An 8,382-nucleotide genomic window follows, 5' to 3' on the forward strand; every position below is an offset into this window, starting at 1 on the left:
ATTTCTCATCTCTGCTCTCAGCAAAAAAAGTCTCTGTCTCCAGCATAGATGGTGTAGTGGCCACTCTCAGTACATGAAGTGAGTGAAGTAAAAGAGCCTTTCTGCTGCTAGGCTCAGCAGCAAGGAAAAACCCCGTGCTTATTTGTTGCTTTTTTAATAATAAATAAATAATAAATAAATGTTAAGCATGTTATTAATAGACACAACTTCCATTAATGTCACTGGGACGGTGACATTATGTATGTCATACCTCTAGCACTCTCTCTAGCCATTTCTAAAAGCCTTCTGAATTCTCAAAGAAAGTTAGGATGTGCTCAGTATACTGATGTCATGTTTCTCAGAACATGTCGTAGGAATAGAAGTCTTGGGAATTTATGTAATTTCTTGTTCACAACTAGAATTGTACAATTAAATGTTGCTTATTCTTCCACATTTCAAAATGTGTTATTTATGTATTCACTGGTAACTCCATGAAGTTTCACATTTGAACATCTGCTTTCAGGAAAAAGTTTGTTTTTCCCTGAATTGATACATTTCAACAAAAGGTCTCTTAAACAGAACTTGCCAGACGCTCAGCATATCACTACGATGAAACGTGAATAGAAATAGTCAGTAGTGCCACTCCGTAGTGGCCTATTTGCCTGGATACCGCTGTTAGGCCTATCACATTACTGAGTTCATTTCTATTACAGCACCTGTTCTTGGTAACGTTAAGAAAAGGGCTCTCTTTCCTCAGTGAAAGGCTGATCCTTCTCTGCTTCACATTTTCCCTTGTTTGGCCTCCAGCATTTCCTCTCCAGTAGCTTCTGCATACTGTATGTTTGCGCTCTTTCTGAGATACCAAGGCTTACAGTCCAGCCTCCAGGCTGCCCTCTACATGTTACTTGGCAGTAGCCTCTAGCTACTTTGGATGTTTTGGACCATGAGAGTAATGAAACCCACCACTGGGTTACTACTGGTGATCTGGAAAAGAATCCTGAATACCCAGAGAGGGCACCTGGGGGCACTACAGGTGACACAGAATTCCTAGGTCCAGAGAACAGCAATGATAATTAGCTGCTTGGGGTTTCTGTAGGCCAGCAGTGACCGCCACTCAGGTCTGCAGCTCTTCTGATGAGTATTAATACCACCTGTGGCAGGAACAGCCCTGTTTTCTCAAGGCTGAAACTGTGTTCTTGAAGTTTCTGGTTAGTACAATGTCTGACTTGGTTAAAATGGAGTTTTATGTATACCAGAGCTGCCTTTCTGACTATGAGGTTCTTGGGAACGGCATGGTACTGTATGCCAGGCGTGTCTGTCCGTGGTTAGCTGTTTATCTTTCATTGTTATATTTCATTGGAAGTACTGGTTGTCTTCTGAGGCTTAGAAAGAAGCATTTGCCTTATTGCTCATTAAGAATGCAAACTCTACTTCTCACTGTGTTACCTTCTCTGATGTTTGGAGGGCTTATGATTAGTATGATTTGAGATTTTGATTATTTTTTGACCTTAGGGACTCTGGAGTGAGCTAACAAGCATGTCCATCTCTACTATGGACTAGTAAGTGGGGAGGAGGCAAGTACCTTAAACACCTGTAACTCAGAAAATTACAACTATTTCACTGACTGGTTTATCATCAGCAAATATGGAAATGGGCTCCCTGGTGTCCTTTCGCTTTAGTCAAATCACTTTAAATATGATTATATGGTTCTGAAAGAGATGACCGAATTCCTGAAAGAGCAGCCCTATAAGGAGAGGAAACATGTGGAGAAGGTCCTCAGGTATCAGAAAAGAGAAGGGCAAAATACATACGAGGTATCTTGTTGGATGGTGAGGGTAAACCACTGCTCTTAAAACCTAAGACTTACATGGCAGTTTCATAGGAGAACTAACTGGGAAAAGTATATAAAAAAATAAAAGCTCAAAGACTCTAAAGTAATCAGTCAAAAACTCTTCCTATAGAGAGTGAGAGATGTGAGAAGCAGTTTGGCTACTTTGGCTACCGTTGTTTTGGCTGCATTGGCCAGATTTTTGTGGTGAAAAGCTTAGATTTAGCCTTCATACAAAGGATAAACTGGACACAGAATAAACAAGCTGCCTTGCTTATCTTGCCTGCCCTGTTTATGTGCTTACCTGCATTACTGACTGCTGATAGCTCCTGCAGAGTTAACCAAACATTAGAACATTGCTTTCAGTGAGAGGATAGGTGGAGCTTCTCAAAACACTGTGCCTTGGGAAAAGGTGCCTAAATGAGAAATAGAAATGCTGCTGGTGCCACTTATTTCTTTTTCTGGTTATCAGAGGCCAGAACAGGATTACTGAGGAAACAGCCTCAAGGCTTCACAAGATGCCCTGCAGATAAAGAAAACCAACCAGGCCCTGCTAGACAGCTAAGTCAGTGACAGAAGTCTTTTGTGAGGTCTCACAGCTATGGGAGAAATGAGGCACTAAAATGCCATACCTTTGCCTTTTTACTGTCAGTCTAAGCAAGATATGAAGTATTCTTCAAGAAAAAGCTAACCGCAGCTCGAGCAACAGGATTCTACAGCTTGTCATTCTAGCTTTGAGGTAATCCCAAAGAGTTTTCTCCTCCGCTTCTCCAAGAATTTCTGGTGTCTCGGTATCAACACTGAGAAAATCTGCCATTGATTTGTGTAGGATTTGGTACAAACATAAGACTTTTGCTTGATTAAACTTGTGCTCCCACAGTCACTGGAGAGCTCAATCCTTTAAGAAGCAGGTGTATGAGATAGCAAGGAGGCCAAAGTAGCACAGAGCCTAGTAAAGAGAACCAAACACAAATGACCTCTAAGTAATCAGAATAAAAGGCAACCTGTTGCTACTATGTGCTGTTGGCATTTACTGGAAATATCAATGCTAAATCTTGTTTTGGGTGAAAAACCTGGCTAGTCTGTGGGAAAACTTCTGTGACTTATCTTAGGAAATGGTCAGAAGGGTGTGATGAACAAATATTACGTCTAAGTTGTGGGATGGAAATGAAGAAATTGTGGTACATTGCAGTGAGCAGCTGATTTGGCTTTTCAATTACGAAATTCATTCTGAAATCATCGTTACTGAGTATTGACCTTGAAGTTTCTCAGGTTGGGAAGGGGAGGGGTGAAAAAGAGTTGCAATTGTGATCTGTAAGAGCTTGTTTGTAGCACTACACTTTTGCATGGGTCGCAGTGTACTGTGTTCACAAAGCATGTGTCACAGAACAGGTGAAACTGCCAGTTCAGAGAGGTCTCATACTCAGTCCTATGTGTGCTATTGTACAGTAAGCCCTTATTTTTTGAGCCTTTTAATGTGTAAAATAGAACCCATCTCTATCTCAGGCTCAATAGCTTATATATAGCCTATTGCAAGAGATGTTAAGTCTTAAAAGCTCCAAGATAGATATCAAGTCTTGAAAGCTCCAGTGAGATTTGCTGGTTATTGTACACAAAATGCTGTCCTGTTTACCTTTCCCCTACCTTAACATTTGCAAACTTCTATTAAGATTGTTTTCAAGCAAGTAGACTTCACTGCTGACTAACCCTCTTCAGCAACACCTCCCCAGAAGTTCCAGGGACTGCGCTCAGTTATGAGCCCTTCAGGATAAACGGGATTTGTATCAATATGTAAAGGGACTATCTAAGGGAGAACTGATTAAATGTCAGAACTTCTCTGATGGGGTGACATTATCTCAAATAGCCTAGTTCCTACGTCTTCTGCCATTATGAGAGCAAAAGCCTGCAACAACAGTTACTAACAAGTCTACTAATAGAAATATCTTTGACTGTGGTCAAATTCTCCTTTCTGGAGCTCACACTGGGGACCACTGACTCTGAATAGTCAAAAACATACACACTACCACAGAAATAAGGCATAGCTATTTAGCAGAAACTCTAGCCTGCAGTAGTGTTGTTGAGATGGTGTTAAAGATACTCTGTATGAAATCCAGGGTTTGTGTGCACTGTTGTAAAAAGTCCACGAGAGTGAAGAATGGAACTAATGTCTTCCGTATGACTGAAAGATACTACAGATGGTCTTGTATACAGTTACGCTGAAATGTTCTGTTTCTAGAATTGGACCCCATTCAATAACTTCCATGTTGACACCTCTTAATGACTGCAAGCCGATCCAGAGTCTGTCTTGTTTTCTACTTTTTTCTAAACTGATGTTAGTACTACTTGTGTGTGTGGAGGAGGACTATGATTTCTCTTACTGTCACTTGCTCTTCTAATGTTGCTAGAGCTTGTATTCTTTTTGCTTCTACAAGAGGAAGTCAGCAAGGCATGGACAGTAATTGCTGCTCTGGAAAAAGCGATTCATCTAGAATTGCCTCTTTGTTTAGTCTCCTGCTTTCCTGTGCCCTCCAAATATGAACTATTGCAGTTGTTCTTTATGTGGCTGGAATTAAAGAGCAAGGGTTGCAAATACACTGGGAAAAGCTCCTACCCAACTCCTTTTCCATGATGGAGTATGGAAAATTCCCTTATTTTCCTCAGTGCACCATGATGATCTGAGAGCTGTACTCCTGTCCTACAATGCAGGAAAGGGTATGTAGACACAAATGGCTTATATGTAGAGCTTATAGTATTTTTGGTTGGCCTGCATGCATAAGAGATGTGTCAATCAAATAGCTGGTTGTTATGGCTTAAAGGAGCAGTTCATCTGTTGGGAATATCTATTAGTGGTAAACAAGCCAGGTCAGAGTGGGATGAAAGTTGTCTCAGAGCTGTGAGCTCTCAGCAGTTGTGCCCCCTGCTGTTGCTGCTTCTGCTCATGGCTGTACTTAAAAAAAAAGCTTGGTATACTTAGCATAGACTTCTCTTAATTTTCAGGATACTTTAAGTATACATTTTTTTTCTAGATGGACAGGTGCAGGGAAGTGGTATGCATGATTCACCTATACCTAGATTTTTTTCTGTAATTGAAGCAATAGGAAAAAAATCTTGCAGCTGAACAGTAAGGACAATGAATTGAAGGTGGAGCTGAGAAAGCTCAGACCAGCAGGATTCTGGTTTCTTTATACTTGGAAGACAGTAATTTTACCACTGCCAAAATACATGTTTATGATATATTTAGTGTGAGAACCATAATCAGAACTGGCTGAGAGACAAAATTTCCACATTATGCAAAAAACTTTTGTTTATAAAAACATCTTCCAAATGGAGACAAAGTAAAAAAAAAAAAAAAAAAACAAACAGATCTTTTTTATGATGAAACTTGATGATTAACAACCTGAAATGAAGTAAATTTGACAGCATCCTTGTCTATCTGATTCGTGTTGCCCTGTTCCAGATGTGTACATGGTACTTACATGAGTTGTCAGAGAACAAAGTAGATCTTTGCCAAAAGTTTTTGTGAGGAGTTTTTGTTCCACAGAATCATCACTTTGACAGCCCTTGTATCAGAATAAATTATTCTATTGACATCCTTCCTTCAAGAAAGATCTCAAAGCATTTGCTGGAGCTGTATGGAAGAAGTGTAGCAATGTTTCTGGAATGCTGGTACCCTTGTGACTGATGGCACCAATCTCTAGTCCTGTTGCACTGAAAGTTTGTTATAAAACTGGGACCAGTTGTATTTCTTCCACAAAAGCTGCAAAGCAAATACATACATGTGAAGTAATCAATGTTAAAGATGTCCTGTGAGCTGGTAGTAAGTCTGATTTAGGAAGAATGTACTGCTGACAAGCTGTATGGTTGAAAAATTTAAGTGGGGACAGCTGCTAATTTGATTGAAATTAAAGATATTAAATCTAAGAGAGCACAAAGAAAAAGGAAGGAGGCAAACTCTGCCTTCCCCTCTACCCAATCAGCCTATCTTTTATTAATCCTCTTAGCACAATTATTGAAATATGGAGTCTGTTGTGGTGAGCTGCAGTCAGAATGTGGCTGGTAGGGACTGTGCTTCTACTGGGTGGGAAAAACTGTCAGTTATGGTGGATGCTTATGCTGCTCAGAATTAAAGGTTATGTAGGGTGGGGAGGGGAAAGGAAGGTTGTATTTCTATATAGTTTTTGTATAGTGTTTATTCTGTCTCATTAAATCTCTTTGAGGTGAGAAATGTTTTTTACCCAACTAGTGGATGAGATGTGATGATGTTTCTGTGTTAATTGCAAGCCTGTTGTGAACTTGGGTTTATAAACTATATCTATCACCTATGGAGAATGCTCCTGACTGTGCTAAGAAATCAAGATTTAAGTTTTGCTTGAGTACGAAGTTACCTCAAGGAAGCTTCTGGGTTTTGTTTTGAGTGGCCATACTACAGTTCCCAGTTCTTACTGAACCTCCATTTTAGACAGGAACTTGGAGTTTTCAGATTCAGAAGGGATAGGGTCTGCTCAGGGCTCCTGCCAGCAATGAAAGCAAGTAAACCCTGCAGTAGTGTTACGTCCTTAACAATACAGAACTCAACAGACCTGTGAGTTGATACACATGAGATCTCATCCTGGAAACCAGGCACAGCAGGTGATGATACCTCTTAAATGATGTCCACAGGGAGAACCATTAAATTAAATTTGTTTTATTTTGAGGACTCCAGGTGTTTTGTTTCACTTATAGCAAAGACTGATTCTTGCAGTAAATCATAAACTGTTACACCTCATTTGACAGTCTCATTAATGTGGTATTGTGGGATTTCTTTCTGCTGTAGGAGGGAAGAATGTATGGAGAAGTTGTGAAATTTCAATAACTTTTGTAAGGCCAATAGGGCTTTTGAAATAATGCTTCATGGTGAAGAAAGGAAGTCAGTGCAAGGCAAGGAAGGCGGATTACGTTATGAGAGACAACAGAAGGGTGAAATCTGTCGTGCAATAAAGAACCTATTCCCAAACTATGCTTGCTCTACCCTCTTCCTTAAATATCAAAATATTCCCAGGGGTACTGTGTGTCAACCACTGTGACTTTTGTTCAGGCTTAGCCCATCTGTGATGTTCAGTTAATAGTACTATTACCTATTCAAGACAGCACTGTTACATTAACTTTAGTGCTAACGTGATTATTGAAGAAGTAAGTAAGATAAAGTGGTGCCCTTGCTCCCTGCCATTAGGAACTTTCTACCACAAAGAACAGTGGAGAATTTCAGGAGGAATGCTGGCAGGATGAAATCCAGAGCAGTTGCTGAAGCCTGAAGAACTTCATGGAATAAGGCTTTACATTCAGTGCATATATATGACTGCACTGATAACTTGTTTTGTTCTATATTTTTCATTACTATCAAAATACCCTATTTCTCATCATAGGAGTCTTTACATTCCACCTGGAAGATCTTTCAGCTCATGCACTGAAATGGCCAGAGATAAAATTTCTGATATTTTAGACTTGCACTGACTATGACTTTCTTTAGCCAGGGAGGGCACTGTGAATATCCTCAGGTCTCAGAACAGCAGAGATAAAATAACTGGCTCATATATTGACTTCAGGGCAGCATATTGGCTTGCCCAAATGTTAGTAAGCTGTAAATGATGATAGGACTGAATGTGGGAAAACAGGATGCATTCTTTTCAAACTTGAGTTCTACATTTCAAATAGTTGGGTTTTTTTGCCTAGCTTCCAAGATAGGAAGTCTAGTTCAAGAACTCAAGCCTTCTAATTTCTAACCTAGATTTATTCCCAGTTTATAGCCACTTGTTCTCATAGCAAAACTGCCCTTTAGCTTAAAGAACTCCTTACCCTCACTAGGGTTTTTGTTCTTGGTAATATTTATAGATGACAACAGAGTTCCATTGCTTAGCTTTAATTCAGATGTTTTTCCTAGGCTGGCAGTATCTGTAGAGGAGAGTTTATGGTCTGCATCAGCTTAAGAAGAAGAAAAAACAAATTAACAATAAAAATGGGTATATTGACTTTACTGATGCTAACAACAATTCACTAGATTGACCTGATGCTTGGTAATGCTGTCTGATGTAACACTGCCTTATGAAAAAGCAGTAAGGAATATTTATCTGATCGTGCTGCTTGTGAGCCTTCTCAGCATCATGTGTTTTCAGTTTTTCCTGTGATTCTATTTTGGACTTAGTCCTTGTGGCTACTATTCTGTTGGGACTCATGAAAGAAGTCTGATGACCCATGAGGGGATTACAAAGAATTTTAGGAGAAGGCTTTTGAAATTGCATGTTCCTCCTGCCACTCAGTGTTTATAGGAACAATGAAGGTGTGTATTGCTAAGAATGATCCACATGCAGAGTACCAGAGCTAGGTGAGTGAAGACAGCAAACCTTTACCTCCTCCTGGAATAAGAGATTTCAGTCTTAGCTTGAGCCAGCAGGCCATCCTTCTGAGAGGGCAGAAGCAAAAAAGTTTCCTCATTATAATGAGCTAAAACACTTCACCTCTGTTGTTATCACAATGGATACTGCAGTATGAATGGGAACAGAGAAACCACTACATACAGATCATAGGCCATGACTTCAGTT

Source organism: Strix uralensis, chromosome 12 (assembly GCF_047716275.1).
Source record: "Strix uralensis isolate ZFMK-TIS-50842 chromosome 12, bStrUra1, whole genome shotgun sequence".
NCBI lineage: Eukaryota > Metazoa > Chordata > Aves > Strigiformes > Strigidae > Strix > Strix uralensis.